The following is a 20,349-nucleotide window of genomic DNA, read 5'->3' on the forward strand; positions in this document are numbered from 1 at the left end:
AAGGCCAACAAAGACAAAATGATATTTTGGCATTAGACACACATTTTGCATCTTTCTTCCTGGGGTGATCACATTTCCAGCTGAGTGTATGAAAAGACGGGACTGCCTCCGAAACGGCAGATTTTGGGGTTCTTAGCCAGAAAACCCACTTTGTTTTTTTTTGACGCAGTAAAGGTTGAGCTCTTTAGGGCCTTTTTGGTGGTCAAGGGGTCCAGAGTACTCCTCAGTCAACATGATTCGTTTGAATCGTCCATTATTTGGGTCTTTGAGATACTAACCTGTTCCGGCAGGTTCACCATTGTACACGCAATTTGCAGATCATTCCTCCCCGGGCCTGATGGAATTAGGTTTTATTAGGCAGGGGAAGGAGTCCTTTAACACAAATGTCTTATCAGCTATTTGTTCCTGCGGTGGGAATGTCTCCTTTTGTGTGGGATTTCAAAAGGTACTCTAACAATAACAATGCACTTTTATCCCCTCCTTTTGCCCAAGGCTTACACCAGCCTGGCGAAACCGCGCTTTAACCGTCCAAAGATCTAAAAGAGGGAACGATCTTTTTATTTTGTGTTTTTTTTATTTTTTATCTTGTAATCAATCTCTTGGATGAAAATGTTCCATTTGTTCAGCCGGTGAATATTCAGTTATATTTCATGTTATCGCAGGCCTCTGGATACAAAGTCCTCAACGTCTAAGGTTTGAATATTTACTTTTTTTTATGTGTGCAGAATGCTGGAGTTTAGCGTATTTTGTTTCTGTTTTATTCACCGGCTTAACATTTATAAAGTTCAAACGGCCGTTATGGTCTAAAAATATAGCCCATATAGGAACATTGAAATATATGTATCAAATATAGAATACAATTTGAAAAAAAAAAACACTTGGCTTCTGAGGTTTCTTTATAAGAGAACTGAATCTAAAAAAGGGTATTTCAGGAAATTCATTTTGATTTATTGAATCAAACTTTAAATTTTAATTTTTTTTTCATGATTTTGTGTAAAAATCCGTTGTTGTATCGAATAGAATACACGACGAAGCCTTGTGGTTTCGACCCTCGCTGATGAAATCTGCGTGCCGGAAAGAGTTAATATTTCTCTTCTCAAAGTCAAACAAAAGCCATGGCTGAATGAGTTAGGCGTGGATTTGCGGCTAAGCCAAGCCCCTGCTTGTAGGGCGGGCGAGAGGGCCACTGTCGGCTAAGCTCTCCGCACAATGCTATTGAGAAACTGATAGTCTGTGAGTTGTATCAGGTAAATCCTCCTCTCCACCCCCCGCCTGAGGGATCTACAGTCACGAACACTACCGGGGAGTGAGATGTTCCCCTCTCGCTCTACATCGTGGATTAAATCTCACCATTGGATATAATCGAGTCTGGAATTCATCTTTTCGCTTAGCGGTGTTTTTTTTTTTTTTCCACGTTCACGCTTATTAAGGAAAAAAGGAAAAAACTGCGGAGATCGACCCTCACAAGGCGTCGGTGGAAGAGACCCCGTCTTTTAGTTTTTTTGTTTGTTTTTTTTCTGTTGTTTTTACCCAAGACGATCGTTCTCGCATGTGGAGTTAAAGAAGAGCCGTTGAGGATTTGTCTAGGGAGCAGGTGCTTGCGTCTGTATCATCCACCTCCCGGTGCCTTCAGGATCGGCGGAGTCTCCTCCCTGGCTTGGTAAGGAATTAGAAGTGAGTTTATTCCGCTTTAACCATGTGACGCGAGAAAGTGATCCCCGGCTTCGTCCTCCGGGTCTGAGATTTGGGGGGTGCCAGCCTTCAAGGATCCCCTTGTAAGCCAGGCTGTGAGATTGGAGCCAGTTGACCCCACCGCGGTGACTCGGTGCTCCACCAATACTCAAGCTGTACACTGTTTCAGGACTTTTAGGGCTGGCATCCGCTTGGCACGGACAGGTCGCCTGCCTGCTTTTCACTATGGAATGTTTTTGTATCAGGAACACCAAATTAGCCACCTGCCTCTTTACTGGCTGGTTAATAGCTAGATGGCGTCTCTTCCCGTATAGAGCAGATCAGATACTCAGCGCTCCACACTTTTTTCAGTCCATTAATTTAGGGTACGAGGGAGGAAAAGTCATTTACGTCAAATGTGATGCTTTACATGGTTACAAACCATTCACTATCCTGTCGCTGCGACTCCTAACGGTTGGGAGGGGGGCACTTATCTGCCTATAAGAGCCCAATTACTGGAATTCTATGTTACTATTATATTCAGCGAGGGGAGGGGGTCTAGAATACACCCCGCAACCCCTCTCTGTACCGTTATAATGCCGGATTTTACGTTTTGGGCAGGGAAAGTGGCCCCCAAACCCCTTTTAAGGCTACCCCCGGTTTGGTGGAGGGGGGTCTTCTATATTCTGATGGCTTCTACTTGGTTTTCCGTGCTAGACAGGCAGCTCGGGGCTATTACAATCCGTTGCTGGAAGGGTTAACCTGTCTCATCGAGGGGTTAACGTTACAGTAATGGACAGGATGTCGCTCCCTTATTGTAAATGAAAATCAATGTATGTGGTTGGAGCTCCGCGGTGTAAGCATTTGGGAAGCCTCTGCCAGCAGGGCTGTAAGGCTCCCGGGATAGACTACTATTTTAGGAACATTTTAGTTCTTCGCGGCCCCGGCCAGGGCAAATATTTGCGCAGCTTGGATTGTGCAGCCAGATCTTGGGAGACATTTACTTAAGCGCTGGGTGTCTCCGGCGTTAGTTACGGGGCAGCGGTCGAGGTGATGATGCAGGAAGTAGATTTGTATGAGGTCATTATGCACGGAATTTGTACCTTCTTTTAACCCCTGGGGAACTGGGGGGGGCAAGGAAATGCATTGCTTTCTAATTCCACAAGCGCACTTTTGTAAAGAAGTGGTGTTTTAATTCATAACATTTGGGTAGTGATCATACATACCCTGGTTTGTACTCATGACATCACTTATACACACTATGATGTCGACAATGAATATTAGATTGTAAGCTGCTTTAAGACACCGTAAACTTTTCAAAGACATGGGAGACAATGCTTTTTTGCGTGTGGAGTTGAAGAACCATACCACGCGTGGCGTAATCATTAGTGGTCCCTTTTGGGCTGGCTGAGCGTATTAAGAGTGTCAGTCCAGAGCATCAAGAACGTTAGGAGATGCCTGTGGCTGGTCATGAGAGGACAGCCAGGTGACACAGGAGTGTTTTCTGGAATGTAGAGGGAGCCCGGATTAAAGGAACACATAATTGCTTAATTATTCCACAGGGAAAACTGTGCATGCGCCGCTTGGTTCACTTGCTGCAGTACGGATGTACCCAGCCGCTCTCATTCACACCGAGATGAAAGAGAATCATTTCTTATTTGCGCTATAAAAAAAAAAAAAAGAATCTTTATGCCGGTATTAATTGCCTTGTTTTTACTCTCTTTTCATTTGTTTTTCCCGTTTACGACACCGCCGTTTACTCGCAAAACATGTTGGGACGGTCTTAAAAACCGAACCGCCGATACATCTGTTAATAAACGGGCTTAAAGCGGCAGCTGTCCCGGCTCTCGGCCACCTGTTCCTCGTATCTCCCCACCTGCGATTCCCGTCGAGCACTCGGGCAGCCTGTTCGCCCGCGCTGGCTGTTTGTAAATAAACAGGCGAGGCGATCCAGCTGGTCGGGGCGGTTTTGGGGACGGCGATGGTTAGGGGTGGATGCCAGAACTACCTCTAATTACACACAGCTATTATAATCTTACCCAAATCTGTCTTAGTGGGGAACGTTGCCTTGAAGCCAAATATTCTAATTTTGCTTATATAGATTTAGATGCCAAAAAAATTACCATATGGGTTATCAAAGTCACTTCCAAGGAAGACTTGATTGTAGGCTCTTCAGGCCACATGTCTTAGGAATGGTTGGTCATAAACATTGTTAAAGAGACCGTAATCTTCTAAAATAATTGTGGCTTCTCCGGCCCCCAAAATGGTAAAAGTGGCAGGTGCGCTAGGTGACTGATGGCAACAAGAGCTGGTGGTCCGGGGGAAGGAGCCTGTAACTTCTAAAGCGCAATCTCAGTTTTGATTCTCTCCCTCCCCAGTAAATCTTGCACTTGTTTCTCCGTGAATACGATGCTCGGCTAACGGAAGATGCGCATGTAAATGGCGACTATTTAAATTGTAAATGACGGCCGCAAGTGCAGATTAGCCACAGGTCCCACATCATTCACAGAAGAAGAGCTTCTGCCCCCCTCTCCAAAAAGTTGTGTAATTGGTTGTGTGAGATGCGATGTTCTGCCTGGGTTACGAGTTCGCCGTACGATCCAAGAACAGCACAGCTTGAGAAGACCATATGTCTCGTCTGCCCACCGGAGCGCCGCTGCCATATTGTGCCCGCTCATCCTGGAGAACGCGATGCGGAGGTGTTTCTTGCTGCAGGCCGGGTCAATAAACGGGTTAAAAGACTGAAATTTGTTACAGTAACGAGGAGTCTGAATATTCCATGAAATTAATCGACGATATGAAGGGCTGGTTCTGTTTTTATGGCCTACAGGATAAAAGGGTCTCGGCGTGAACGTTTCACTAGATAACTCTGTGACGTCCGCGCCCGCTCGGATGAAGCGTGTAGACGTTCCTGGGAGTGTACGGCCCCGCTGAGCTTGGACGCGTTCTCTTGGGTTCTTAAAAGTTTCCATATCCTGTATTATATGAGGAAACGGACTTTTATGGCTGTTGTAAATCAATGTCGTAGAAGGACTCGGAAACAAAAAAGTTATTTCTTAACAGTGGAGATTTCTGTTGGCCGAATCCAAAAAGTCCGGCGCTGTTCAGGCACAGATTGGTGGAAGTGAAGCGGTCAGTAGGAACGTTCCGTGGTTACTGCGGCGATTACTCCACTTATGACTCTACTTTACACCAGAAGTCTTCTAATAGACGAACCTCCATGTACGATATAAAACATTTTCAGAGGCTACCAACAAACCCCTGAATTGCATCTTCTTCATTCTCATGTTGATAATTGCTGTACAAAAACAACCTGGAAACTCCTTCTCCAGACTCAGCCGTTGAACCTCGTAAGGCTCCTTTGGCTGCTCGGACTGATTATTGTTAAGTGTCTATAAAGTGAACTCAAAAACTCCCTTTCTTGACTCAGCAACTGAACCGGGTAAGATTCTTTTGGGCACGTGGACCATACCAAGTTATGGGGGTGTACAGGTGGTTCTGGAGCTGTTGGGCTGCTGAGTTCCTTCTGAATTCACTGAGAAGGTAATGACCTCATCAGATACAGAGTTCCTGGAAACGGCCTATTCGTTTAGGACTTTCTGGAATGACTCCATCGGCCCAAACGCTTGCTTTTCCACGAGATTTCTGAGATTTTTGGGAAACCATAACCAGGATCTGTTTATCCGTTTCAGTATTTAGCTCTTTAATTCTTTATTTTGAAACGTTGTATCCCGTGGTAACGCCTTTAGATTCTCAGATAAAAGGGATAATAATTGGGATATTGTAAGCAGAGGCTTCTTGTCTCTCGTCCGGAGTGCTCTTCCTAATCAGATGATTTGTAAGTGCAGCATGTGCCGGACTCCTCCGGGGTAGACAGTGAACGGCCCCCGTGGTGCAGATGAGACGTCACCTCTCGGAATGCGCTGGACAGTTCATGGAACCACAAGATTTTAGCACTAATTGATTTTCACACATAACAAGCTGTCAGCTCACATTATTAGAGGAACAAGTGTCTGATAGGCATGAAGAGTATGTGGAAAGCGGCCCTGCGCCTGTAAGCTGCTCGCATGTTCCTCTCCCTTCGCACTCTGTGTCCGGGCAAAGGACGTTTTACCAGATCACAGGAATCTAAGGATGTTGTACTTTACTGACAGGATGGTAGATAAGCGGAGCGGCCTCCCAGCAGATGTGGTAGAAGTTAACACAGTACAAGAATTTAAACATGCATTCTATAGAGATATGGCTCCTGAATGGCGACTAGATGGGGCTGAATGGGTCTGAGCCGCAATCCAATGAAATATTTCTAGTTCTAGGGCTCCAGCCTCTACAGAACCCGCATTTGTCCCGCACGGAATGCCCTTGTGGTTGCTCGTGTTCTTACGGTAGAAATATCTCCATCACAATATCTGGTGATGCCACCCACATACCTACCAACATCCCCGACGAGATATCGGAGTGAGTTTGATGTCATGCAGGGCGATTCCCACATCACAATCCGCCGGTGTTATTGGAACAGAGTCATGGTGTCACGCGGCATAGCGCTAACCTCATTCCCTACCTCCTCCCCGTTTACTCCGTACAGCGCCGGATCTACACACAAAAAAAGCTTGTGGGGATTGTCTCGCAGCCTCGGGACTGGTGGCATCTATTTAATAATAAAATCTCCAGCCGGATGATGTAACTGCTTGTTTTTGGCTCTGTTAGTATTAAGGTATACACAGTGCGGGGTTATATTTCTGATGAAAGTTCTGATAAACTTTTAAAACTTTGGCAGAAAGTCATTTAGTTTTTCCTGCATGACCCCCAAAGTATCTGCCCATGAATGCCATGGGGGGGGGTAAAAGCAGGTATAGCGCTGGATATAGGGGTACATGCAGACCCCGGATATATATATATATTCATATATATTCAGGAGCTGTATGTCTATCCCATGCGTGTTTAATCCCCTCACTGTATTACCCTCTACCACTTCTGCTGGGAGACTATCCTGCCTACCTACCACCCCTTCAGTACAGTATTACACCGAAGCCTCTAGTTCTGAATGGTGGAAAATGAACCTCTCTCCTTTTATGTGTTTAAATATTTCTATCACATCTCCCCTCTCTCTTCTTTCCTCCATACGGAGATCTCTTAATGATATTCCAGGTCTACAAATCACTTCATTCCCACTGAAGTTCATGGAGTTCTTATTCCTCCCCATTTATCCAACCCTTTGTCTCCGGCATATTTTAACAGCGGGTTCCGCAGCACTTTGCAATGCAAAATGCCATTTTTTGAATGTGTGTCCCCCCCCTTCCTTGCTGTGAAGGGGTTAAATGGGGGGTAGGTTGGTGGAATTGTAGTCTATGCATGGCCTCTGAAAGAGCAAACAGGAGGCTGGGAGGCCGAGTTACTTTGCATTCCTGCAGAAGGGGACCCAGTCTCCCCCCCACTCGTCTCCCCCCCACTCGGCTTTGTGTGCGGGGAGGAGGCGCACAATGAATACTTCTGTACTGGTTTCACTCCCCTCCCCCCAACCTGCACAAAAGGATCAGCAATCCTGTCTGAACAAGAAGAGCAAATACTAACACGGACCAGACCGCGGGCAGCCTTTAATAAAACGTTACCGACACCTCGCTGCCCCCCACAATATATAACATATATCCAACGATACGGCCATGGTGGTGGATAAAGGGAGCAGCCTCCCAGCAGAAGTGGCAGAGGCTACTACAGTGAGGGAATTTTGAACATGCAAGGGGGAGGAATATAGTTGTCCCGAATCTATGATTCCGCGCACCGTTGGTGTAGCCCCCCCGTTGGTGTAGCCCCCCGTGAAGGGCGTTTATCGGCCGCATCGAACGCATACTCCGGCCTCCTGTTTCATTCGAAAAGTCCCAAAGATTTCTATTAGATACATTCGGCAGCGAGAGCCCAGGTGCATGCTGGGTATTACCGTGCCTCTCGTTACAAGGCAGCCTTTAAGGTGTTAACATAGAAACGCAGAATATGCCAGCAGATCCCATGCCTATCCCATGCGTGTTTAACTTCCCTCCCTGTGTTAACATCTACCACTTCTGCCGGGAGGCTGTTCCACGTATAAACCACCCTCCTAGTTAATTATTGCTCATTTTCTCTAGAGCTCCATTCTCTGCACTAAAATATACAGTATTATCTCACAAAGTCAACAAGGAGTTTCTTCTCATTGATTTTGCAGCTAAAACAGTATTTTACCGGAAAGCCTGAAAATATTCTGAAAAGATGGCAAAAGTAGCGCGATTTCTATGCATTGAGGAAAAAATGTATATCTCTGCAGACGTTTAAGCTTAAAAAGCTCCTGATTTGTGTTTTTCTAGACGTTGCGTAAGCTTCACCTACAGGCACCTGTACGGCCCTGCCTCTGCCTGTCCCACCTGGGATGACAGCATCGCGGAAACAGATATTCTATGAAGATGTCATTAAACGGGCGCCTTGCGTGCCCCGGGAAATCTGTGTCAGCATTACATCAGCGGCTGGCGAATGACGAGCGGGCTGTGTGTGGATAAGTGGAACAGCCTCCCAGCAGAAGTAGTAGAGGCTCACATAGTGAGGGGATAGGTGTGTTGGGACGAGACCAAGGACTGATTAAGGTTTGAGTCTTTACAGCGGGCTGGATGGGCCGGATGGGCCGGATGGGCCTTATCTGCCGTTGAATTCTAAGCTCAGCGAGTGGCTCTTGTGAGACCTCCTGAAGGCTACAATGTAACAAACGTGTGCAGAATAAACGAGCCGGCGCTCTCGGGTTCAGTAATTGTGTTTAAGTGATTCAGGTCTCAGGCGCCCCCGACGCGTTTCGTCTCCAATCCACAGCCAAACACGGCTGCGCTAACCGAACACCGCGCATGACCGGCGCAGGCGTCCCTTTTATACCCCAAATATCTGGATGCCGAAGAGTTACAGACAGCCCCCCCCCCGTTTCCTAAAGGAGGGCATTTTCTGCCGCCAAGGACTTCAATTTGCAAATTTGCAGCGACATATTCCAAAGGTCAGACCTGCGTCTAAAGATAGCTCACAAGAGGGATTACTGGCAATTAAAATGGTAATGCCGCAACCACTGGCCGTGGCTAATATACCAGCGGAGGAAACCATATATAAACGAGCCGACGATGATAAGATATGATGAACTCTTGTGTTCCGTCACGAGTCGAAGGAATCGTATTTCAGGGAAGGGCGTAGGAGACCTGGTTTAGCTGGTCAGCTCCAGTGGTAACTTTGTATCTTCTAACCGAAATATTCTATCTTTTGTAGCGAAAATCCACGGGTGTTTATAAAATGAGTTGGTGGCTGGGCGATCCCTCTTTTGTTACGTTGCACGGTTAATGCATCAAACACCTTCGGTTTAGGTTGGGTATGGTGGACACTTCCCAAATGGGAATAACGGCGCTTTGTTGGGTCTTGTGGAGGAGGGATCGGTCAATCTCTTTTATTCCATCTACCCTGGAATCCAACCCAAAAACAAACAATTTTAACTACCCGACAGGCTAATGTTCTGACTTGTTAGGTCTTTCTGCTTGAAGAGACGTGGAGTAAGCCAAGAAACACGTTGGCTTTATCTCAGAAGGTCATAGTCCATGCGCTCTCTCCCTGATATTCCCAGCTGCAGGTAGAGGAAGGCACCATGAAAGGTGCACGTTAGACAAGCAGAGCCTCAATGCTAGTCAATCATTAACCCAAGAAATTCTGCGCGTTATCTGAGATGTTCCAGCCCAATAGATATCACCTAAAAACAAACATAAAAACACACGTATTCATGCTGGAGGACAGGTGTTATACGTCTGATTGCGTTCTGAGGAAAACCGAGCTCTCCTCCAGTCTGTCCTCCTCCTCCCAGGAACCTGATTTCTAAAATTTTCCTTCGCTTTCATTTATTTTATGACGATAGTCGGGGCTCCATTTGTCCAAATAATCTAGATTCTTTCCTGAAGAGATCATTAGACCGCTTAAGGTCATCAGGGGAAGGTCAGCAAAAGGAAAATCTATAGGTTAAAGAATACAATGTTGACGCGGATATCTAAGATAATCTATTTAGCAGATGCTAGACCAATAACAAAGAGATAAATGGATATCAGGAACCCATTAAAAGGTGTCGGGTATCTGGAAGAGCTTTATTTAGTAGAACAAGGAGAATCCTGTTATGTATCGCCAGCGTGTTCTCCCCCAGAGATTTAACTCATTCAGGGAGCTGTTTCATATGATGGCCATGCAACAACTTCATTTATAGTTTATTTAACAATGTTTTCACTCATTAAGATGGGCTAGAGGATCAGGCTTTATTAAAGCAGTGACGTCACTTAGGAGTTGACAAATTTATGGGGTATTGGTAAAGAAAATTGTCGGAACCTGCCATGGAGTTTAAACGTGTTCTTCACACATAACGTCAATATGACTTCTCATAATGTCACTTTGGGTTAATGTATCCCCCGTATAATTTACCGGTCGCCTCATTCCTGCTTCTTTTCTGTTGTCCACATCTAATTCCATGGGGCTTTAACAAGGGCTAATTAGATGTCTCCATTGGAATGTGTCATAGGCCATCAGAGGAGGAACCTGGGAACGGAGATAATTGAGTCCTGCCTGCGTGAGATAAATGCATAGATAACTCCATTCTGTAAATACCGTGGGGGAGGGGCGGGGGGGCTCTAGCTTTCTGTGCTTGCGCTTTGTAAACATTTGTACAGACGCGGCAATGTAAATATTTGCTGCAGACTTCTGTCAGAGAGCAGATCCGATGTAAATGTTACATACAGTTGGGCTTGAAGCTGTGTTAAGCAGACAGCCCGCCATCGATATTGCAAGAAATGTAACTTCTTTATAGACTGCCGGGGCTGACACGAGCGATTTAATTAGTCTTAAAGTTATTTTTCTGTAACTAGATGCTTACAGCACAAGTTGGTATAAGGTAAGGAATGAAGGATTCTGGTATCGCACATTCATCAGCAGGACCTCAGACCCATGTCTCATTCTAACGGCCCACCAGGCCCCGTGTTGCCAGACGCCAACAGAGAGCATTACAACGTCCCAATGAAAAATAAGGGTGTTATAGGGATAAGGTGTATGTAGGAGAAGTAGGAAAAACAACTTCTCTAATGGGAATGATTAGGGATGCCATGAATGTCTCCTGCTCCCTGACCCTAGTTTTCTGCTGGATCGGGGTGAAGTAACCATTAACCATTAACCTGCCTGAACGCTTGACCGATTTCCGGTAAATATATTGCTTTTCATGAACTCCTGTAAATGATTGAAACTCTGGTAATATCTTACTAGTAGCCGTGCCAGCACTGTTAATACTTCACTAACGGAGCCCTCAGAAATATAACCAAATAATCCATAAATGTAAAAGATAAAGTATTTGCCAGCCGCAGGCAGGCAGTGGAGTATTCTTGCCCGGGCCTGAGGAGGTAGTTCTTGGGCGAGGAGGGGCAGCCCTGTTGCCACATAATGAGGGGCAGATCGTCTCTGTTGGGTGATCAGGCTCCCCGGAGTGCCGCTGCTCCATGGGCAGGCTGGGGAAGTCAGAGAACCTTCTTCTCTCCGACGCTTTATCCCAGCACTCAGCTTAGATGATGGTGGCCTCGCCGCAGGAGATGGCTCGGGTGCTTCCCTAGGTCAAGTCTAAGGTTGCACCCGGCCAAGATGCGGAAAGGTGCTGAGTTTCAGCGCAAACATTTTAATTCTTTTGTGCTCATGACCTTTTTAAATGGTCCCTCGCCTCGTGGTCTTCCGATAAGAACCTGACTTCCCCAGAAAACTCTTGGAACTTCTCAAAATGTGTACATGGACATGAAATATGATACATCGTTCACTCAATACAATCCCAACAGCAAATCTTGTGGCCGTCCAATGGTTGGGTCAACATTGATTAAAGGAACACAAGAGATTGCACGTTAAGTGATGTCATAGGAACAATTGTACAGCGCTACGAATATGGTGGCACTATATATATAGTGACGATATATATGACTTTTAATTTTTAAGGACAATTTTCTCATAAAAAGAACAGAGCAATGCCGCCATCTTGCCAGAATTTTCAGTTCTCAGTCCCTACTATGTTCAGTTTGGCCATATGGCGCCCAGAAAGATCTCTGGAACAAATGCGCGACTTCAAAGGAGGCCGTAAGAAACGAATGCTCCGTTTATAGGACTTTACGTTGTTTGAGCACCGAGCGGGGCAGGCTGTGTGTGGGGGGAAGGATCAGCTCCCTGCCTCACAATACGTATAAAAATGATTAATAGTAAAATAAAAATGTATGAAATCTAATACTTCGGGAGCCACGTTTCCAGCTATACCATTGTCTTGTGTTGGAGCGCATTTCAGTTATGGGAACGTCGAGAACACCTGTTTTCCTGAAACATGTTTCCACTCGAGTCCGCGGTAATCTCGCTACTAATCTTAACGTGTGTCACATAATAGCGCTTTGTTCTGTACAAAGGATTTACATGATTTCAACGTTTTTTTTTTTTCAAGGGAAAACATTTTAGAAATAACGAAATTTCCGCAAAACTGGGGACAGGACGACCGTAACTTTGGTTGTTCTTTAAATACTTAATGTAGCAAAACGAATTAAAAATGTACCCTGTTTCAGTGCATTTATCAACCGACCCGAGAGGGTAGTAGAGAAGTGGAAGGGGCTCCCAATAGAAGTGGTATAGCCTAATACACTAAGAGAATTTAAACATGCATGGGATAGGCATATGACTCCCGAATCTCAGACGAGACCGAAGACTCTTTACAAGAGGACCAAATGGTTCTACCGTTTGTGGAAGAGCAGTCTGGGGGCAATTAGTTGTTTTTTGCGACTATATTTGTAGTTGTTCGCTTCTGCTGGAAAGTAGTTCCATGTATCTACCACCTTCTTGGTCAGATAAAAACCTCCATATGTTATATTTAAACCTCTGCCGCTCCCGTTTTAGACTCTGGCCCCCGGTTCATATTATTTTTTGTATTAGTCACAAAAATTTGGGAAAAGAGACGCTCAGAAATGCCTTGCAAAGTCTTGCAGTTAGAAGTCTATTTTCGTTCCGTTTTCTTTTACCTCGCCTGAACTTTAGGTCTCGGTAAAACTGCTTTAACGAGGAGTTCTTATCGGCATAAATAACTTGGATTTTTACAATTGTTCCCCTGAAAACTGTTCACACGCATTTCAATAATTATATTTTCCTTTTATACTCCCTCACAAAGCGGGCTTTGCATCTTTGATAAGAAATAACATCACTGTACGCCTGACAGGTACACACACATCATTCCGTGTAACGCTGCCACTTCTTAAAAAGCATTTTCTTTTGTACTAAGAGGTACGGGATTTGGGGGGGGGGGAGTGCAGGAATTTCTTCATTTATTGAGTTTAAACAAAGATATTTTTTATGAGAAAATCAGAAACTGGCTTAGGTTGGACGGAGCAGCAAATTTGCAGCTAAGATGCGGGGGAAAAACCAAAAAAACTTGTTCTGCGATACTGCTCCACTTATACCCCCCCCCGGGGTAAAATAAATCCTCCTTATATTACATCTAAGCCTCTGACCCTTTAGTTTTGGATGATGACGTCTTGATCTATACATTTTATAGACTTGGCTTTGAGAAGACTGCTAATTTCCAGGTAGTCTGCGGGGTCTTCAGACATTACTCTCGGGGGGCTTGCAGCTCACGATGCATCATTTTCGCTACGGCGGCTGCGGAAGCGGAGATGCCCAAGAGTTCTCGGCTGTCCCCGGGGAGTCTGCTGGCTGGCGTTCGTATTCTAAGCTGCAGATAAAGCCACGTGTGGATTCCACTACCTTTATTTAACCTCCTTGGCAAGCTCACCGGGTGACAGAAGTAGCCGTGCCTTCAGATGTTGTGAGCGGCTCCAGGATCCTAGATCCCCCATTTATGTTATTATTTTTTGCGATCTTTTCCATAAGTAGATTTTCTCAGAGCGTTCTAAGTTTCCTTAGAGCTCTACTCTTCCACTCCTTTGTAATATCTGCAGAGCGTGCGCAAGTCTGGCCTCCCACACGTACGTTCATGGATTCAGTTCTGAACAAGTCTTCTTCTGCTTCCTAGGAAGATATTAACTTCTTCTGATCCGATCCCTTGTCAACATGAATTTAGTTAGAAGAGATAAAAAAAGAAACTTCCTTCAGCTTGGTGCAACCTTATAGTAGAAGAATGCTATTATTTACCATGTAGCTTTTAACCGGGAGCCGCTGTCCGTTCTTCCAAAATGTATGACCAGAACATCTTCATGGCCGTTCTCTTCTGATGCCCATCGTCTCTCTCCCCCATGAAAACAATTCCCATAAAACGTATCCTGCATTAACTAAATTCAACGGTAAATCGCCGGAGGATTTATCAGTTACAGCACAGGTCTGGATCATGTCCCTCCGACACCATGTTACGTAGATAAAAATAGGTTGACTCGGTCTGAGTCTAAATATAACCGCTCCATTTATTAAATTCGCCGCGTGTCTCTCGCACACCCACGCCGGAGGAACGGCAGCTTTTACCACTAGCGAAGCTGGGCATTGTTCAGCGTTCGCGTCACCGGTTTGTTAATATTCCTAATGGGGACAATATGGGTGGTGATGGATTTTTGGCCGGACGGCGATTTATCGGGCTGTCCGCCCTCTCCAAGGTCCCCTTGGCTCTGTTTAGTATTCCGCCTAGCATGTCGAGACCCGGGCCTTGTTTAATCAGTGTGGTTCTGATTGCTTCCTCGTATCCATGGGTCGCATCTTGAATTCAATGTTTTGCATTACAAATACGCTCTCCAGAGACTGCCAGGATTTATGGTTCCATCTGCCACATCTCCTTACAGCAGGTTTCTGTGTGCGGAATTCTTTTTTTTTCCGTCTTTCACTTTAAACAAGTTCTATTAACAGGTGGAATTTGCGCCCCGCTGAGACTACCCTGAAGGTACCCGAGTCAAAAAATAGATGTGGCGTTCCGAGTACTACCTCCTATGGCTGTCGCTGATGAGTGCAGAGCTCATATTCTAGCCTGACAACTATAACCAACATTTCAAACAGCGAAGAAGGGACGCTTTTTCGTTTAGAGGTTTCGAGGAGTGGATGGAGCTTTATCAAGACTTTTTATTTGTCTTCCTCTGCTTCTTCTGCCTAGTGGCACCTCCGTACGCACAGCGCTGGTATTTGTTTGGGTTTATTCCAAGGCTAAAGGTTACCCTTCCTCCCATCAATGTGTCTCTTTTGGTTAAAAAGAATGCATTTTCTTTGTTATTTATAGTTCTATGAATGGTCATTAGAATTCAGAGGAACAGACGCCTAAGGGGGCTACACACTTGATCTTTACATTTCAGACCCCCTGTCTTCTGGCAGCTTCTGACTTTGGCCAACGTGTTTTATGTCGCTGTTGTAACTTGCATTAAACACAGGGACTCATTGTCCTTGTGTCCCCTTGATGTATTAGCTTGTATTGCGTAAACGCTACATTTTGTACACGGCTAGTTTTATATTTTACGTTTTCTAGGAATATTTTGTCGTCCTCCTATTAGGCAACTACTGATGAATGAATGTCCTCGAAAATTGTAAATACTATGAATTGAACCTGAGTATTTTAATTCATGGACACATTCCTAATTCCTACGCCTCAGCATGATTCAATGCTAATAGAATTGCAGTATAAGAATCCACTGCTTTCTCTGATACCTTCTTTGATTTGTTTCCCACGTACAGTTTTGATCAGATAATCATGTAGACATTTACTGGTGATATGATGTTACTCCATTCTTTCTCTTGGAGCTCATCCTTTAGCTTTTCTTACAATCTTACAGCCAGTTGTCAGTTGTATGGGATTCTCCATCCTTGGAAGTAAATCTATAATATCCTGGGTAGATTGTAAAACGCTGGTTAGTGTCCCGAAGATAGTTCTGCATGTATTTCAATCATCCGAGGCCAGCCTAAGCAGAGAGGAACCCATGCATTGCGCAACATACCTGCCCACTGCAGTTGGGTCTCCACCAAGTCGTGACACTGAAGCATAGTCCTCTTCAGGGTAGGCCCTCTAACAGGGATTCTTGTTCTCTCGGTTCATTATAATGTAACAACATATTCCTTACAGCTGTTCTACTAGAAGACATCAGACGAAAGCCACCGGTGGTGGTCTGGGTTTGTTGCCATCCTCATGGAGGAACCACTCCCGGTGGGTGATCTCACCCAAGAGGCCACCAAGGAGACTACAGATTAGTTTGTTATCTATAATTACTGCTGACTCTTGGCTACTAGTTTCCTGGAGGAAACAACTTACCTTGGCCTATTTATCAAGTACAAATTAAATCCCATTCCCAGCTCAAATCCTTTCTCTTTCCCTTTTGTGAAGGCTGTTGCCTGATGTGTCAGAGAGCAGAGACATTGTTGTTTCGTGATAGCACTTCTACCATTACACTTCTTACTTTTCTCAGTTTTATTTCTATTCTATTTTTTTTTACTGTTTATATTTTTAGTGATTTTTGTTCTTCTTTACACAAATAATTGTAATGTTCTAAACTGTAATAGAAATTCATGAAATAACCTCCAAGGATTTAATGCCTTAAAATCGGGCCACTTGGAGAACAATTGGAGATTAAGACAGTTAGCGTTAACCTGAAGGGCAAATCACTTGAAATGCTGGTCTCGTCGTGGTCTCATTTATCAGAAGTGTACAGCCCTGTCAGTCCCTGACCTGGGAGGCGACTCAGAGATCAGAATCATACATTTGGAAATCACAGTAATTAAATTTATGTCCCTACATTTAAATAGCTTCCACAGTCTTCTTTTTTTTTTCCATTGTCCCAAAAGCATCTGTCACGCTAATACAGCCCTTAACGCTTTAAATTCCACCAGACTGCTAGCCTGTATTTTTTATAAATACAGAAATATATGGAACAACCTCCCAGCAGAGGTGGTAGAGGCTAACACAGTAAAAGATTTTAAACATGCATGAGAAAAAGGAACCTTTTGGCGGGGAAAATGTGTATTGCGATAATGCACGGCCTGATACATTTTCTGGAGTTACAAATATTTGTATCTTTTCATTTTGTATCGCTTTTCATTCGTGTTTATTTTCTGCTCTGTAGAACATATTTGGTGGCCAGCATAACAATGTATTTAGCAGCCAGAGAGTTGCCGTCGGGAAGATATTTTGGTGTCGGGACAATGAAAGAGTATTTTTGTAAGGCATTCCGGGCTGAGCGGTCAATGAACAAGAACAGAGAATCTTTAGAGAGAAGGGGACAGAGCGGAGATCCCGGGAGTCTCAAGTTGGGTCTATTGTAGGAACTTCCTTGAAATACAAATGAGGAGCCTGTAGGTCGAGATGATCTATCACTTTGTCAACTCAGAGGTCTGGCTATTGACTGAGAGACTCTTTGCCAACAATAGTTAAGGACCTTGTGTATAGGCGTTTGAGATAGCAAGGGGGGTTGGGGAGATAGGGTCATCATCGGGTACAGGGTGGTCCCAAGTCCTTATGGCCAAAAAGGGGGTTCCTGCCAACTTAAATGGCTCTAAAACTAGAGGCTTAGATGTAATGTAAGGAAGTTTTACTTTACTGAAACATGGAACAGCCTTCTAGCAGAAGTGGTAGAAGCTAATACAGCGAGGGGATTTAAACATGCATGGGACAGGTATATGGGTCTTTACAGCTGGAAGAGCCGCAGACTAGACGGGGGCCTGAATGGTTCTTATCTGCCATCACATTTTCTGCTGGATATTTTTAATATTGACCAGCAAGCTCTGCAGTCCTCTCTGGGCACTGTCCAAATTATTTCCCACAATGCCCTGCTTGCTTATATTACACAGCTCTCCAAAGTGCTGCCCCCTGATAATGGCAAAAGCCCCCCTCCGCAGCCTGTATCCGCCATAATCCTCCTCCTTTGATGCTGGCTGGTCGGACCCATCTCGCGTGTTTCCAGGTAGAGTGCATCTTGAACTTGTTATAGTATTGAATGGCTTGTTGTTTATTTCCTAATTTTCTTTTAATGCGATAAGAGGAAAGCGACGAGGACTAATGCCTTTTTTTTTAATAATGTAACAGACTGTAAAGGAACAGCGCTCAGTCATTTTCATTCCGCTTTGGATGATATTCCTTTGATTCATTTCTTTGGCAGATATATTTGCGATAGATTACGGTGCATTACTGTAAGGCGAAGCCTCCTCGATCTATACCTTTATATATAATATAGCAGGAAAACCGCACTCTGGATCACTGGTGCCCAGCTAATAAAGGCAGTTTGTGTCTGGCTCGCTGGCTTTTAACTGCTTCGGTGTCACAGTCTGGAGGATACACAGCTGGCCCAAAATATAATAATAATAATAATAATAATAATAATATAATAATCATTATAATAATAATAATAATCATATTATTATTATTATTATTATTGTTTTATATAGTGGCATCATATTCCGTAGCGCTGTACATTAAGGTTACCTACAAGGTGAGTATACTAGAATGTATAAAATGTTAGCCTGAGCGGGACCACGATGGAGAACAGTTGAGATTTTGTGCTTTCTTCTTGCTTTTGAGGGTCTTGTAACAAAACATCAAATCTGTGTTTTAGACCAAATAATTATTTCTGCGTTTACATATACACACCAAAATGATGACGCCGTCAAGAAACGTATAATTCAATACGCTGTTATTAACCGAGCTGGGGGAAGCAATTTGGCGCTGCGCTTACCATTTCCTGCTCTGCAATAAAAGAGTTTCCTTTGGCTCTTTTTTTACGAGCATAAGCGCGGCTCGTTAATGGAATGGACATCCCATCTAATTACCCCGAAGACGTACCGTAATCTATAGCTATAATTGGCATTATTACATCATCAAACTGGAGCGTGGCACTGCCTTTCCAGGTCTCTGGCAGCCGTTCAGACTGAGGGGGAGACGGGAACCCTCTCCCTATAATCTCGTTGGCTTCCAGGTCGCAAGTGCTCAACAATTACCCCTTTCCCAAACTATTACCTAAAAGAAACGTAAAACCCAACCTGCTAATCAATCACTGTCTGGCTCCTAACATTAAAGTGAAGTAACCCCCCCCCCCGTAATATTCCAGATAGATTGTTTAGGTAGATCGCAGAAGAACTTCATTGTCTATACACTTCTATTATCTTGTATATTATTAACCCTTAATCTGTCTCCTGGGTTTTACTGGAATTTAGAGTTTATTTTTCTGGGGGTGCTTCTCCCGTACTTCCGGATAATCAAAAAGGATGAAAAGCTCCAAAACCCTTCTTTACCGGGGACATCAAAGCCCCCACGTATCCGGCCCTCGGCAGTTAAACGGTGAAGCTAAATACGATGTTCCCTTCGAAACAATGTCAGGCCTTCAGGCTGCGCGGAGTAAGCAGAGAAGGGAAAGCTGCCATCCGTCAGCAGATACTTGGTAATGAAATCCCGTGTTCTCCGTCGCTCCGTTCTTTGTCTTCGCCGTTCGCTTTGCACTTAAGGGGAAGCCTCCATTTATTCCCATTAGCCGGTCTAAATGTGCAGAGCCATAGAATATTGCCTGGTTAACCCTTACATGCCAGTGCTGCCTCCTTTGAGTGTCTCATTAGTTATACAGCTTAAAAGGGAAACGATCACCTAAACAGTTTAATGCGAGTAAATCAATTCTTTAAAACTTCTCATCTTCTTTTTTCCCCTCTGAATGCTTTCTTATGGAAGGGAACATTTTACTTGATATCAAAACCAGCACATTCATTCATTTCCACTCCCCTCACCCTTATGAAGGCTGCCTCAACAAATCAGCTTTCGCCAGGACGAAGAATGTACTGGGGAGGAATAATCAGAGAGATCCTGAGAATAGGAAGTTGAGGCTGCTCCCATGGTGTCAGGTCCACGTTTAGGCTTTCCTTGATTTCTTTGTGATACACAACCCTCCGTCATATGCGTGCAATTTAATCGCTGGTGCCGGAAGCCCAGCCTGTCCCTAGGGGCTGAGAAAATAGGAGCAACAATTCTGCTCCCATCACAGGGATACTTTTGAAGCCGTGGTTGCATCATATGGATAATACATCACACGCAGCACTGGTATGGACACTACGCTCTGTAAATAAGTCCCATCTAGTCCACAGGCTCGCTGTGCTGGGATAAATAAAATTAGTTGCCCCAGAACTCACATGAAATGCCAGGCTTTGATCTCAGACCCATTTGCCTTGGTCCTACGGAAGCATCAGGCAACTTGGCACCTTCATGCCTGCACACTGCTAAATGAGGATGATGAGAATTGCAGTTTGTTCGCACCCTGCCCGTGGTGTATTGTCTCCGACATGTATCTCTGTTAATCACCGTGTCATTAGCTGGTTAAATGCCCGTATACCGACACAGCCAGACTGACGGGCACCACGAGTCCTAGGGTTATATATAATGGGTTAAACATACCGGCGTGCCAAAACTGGAGTATGGGCCCCTGACGGTCACTCCTCGTATACATCTGAATGCAAAGTGGAGCGATTACTCTGACCTGATCCCCGCCGGATGAAAGCATTGAGCCGATTTCCGAGGAGAAGGATCTTAATGTTCCTTCATTCCCGATGCCGCACTGAACGCTCGTACCTGCTTCGCTCCCTCGGCCGCCTTCAGCTTTATTTCTCGGTGTAATTGGGGTCATTTTGCGAAACACTGATTACTTCTCGGCGGCGTGTAGATTTGTAACGCCTAGCAGCGCTAATTTGACAAACAGGCGTCCA

The 20,349-nt window shown here is 44.7% G+C and overlaps 1 protein-coding gene across 6 annotated transcripts in view; it reads left to right on the forward strand.

The window, feature by feature from the left end:
• Window positions 1-1,542: 1,542 nt before the first annotated feature.
• PTPRF (protein tyrosine phosphatase receptor type F) overlaps window positions 1,543-20,349 on the forward strand; it is a 152,551-nt gene continuing 133,744 nt past the window's right edge. For all 6 annotated transcript variants that reach the window (XM_053470075.1, XM_053470078.1, XM_053470077.1 and 3 more), the window contains exon 1: window positions 1,543-1,660. The gene's annotated coding sequence lies outside the window, so the exon portion shown is untranslated. The remainder of the gene's footprint in view (window positions 1,661-20,349) is intronic.

This window comes from Spea bombifrons, chromosome 6, assembly GCF_027358695.1.
Source record: "Spea bombifrons isolate aSpeBom1 chromosome 6, aSpeBom1.2.pri, whole genome shotgun sequence".
NCBI lineage: Eukaryota > Metazoa > Chordata > Amphibia > Anura > Pelobatidae > Spea > Spea bombifrons.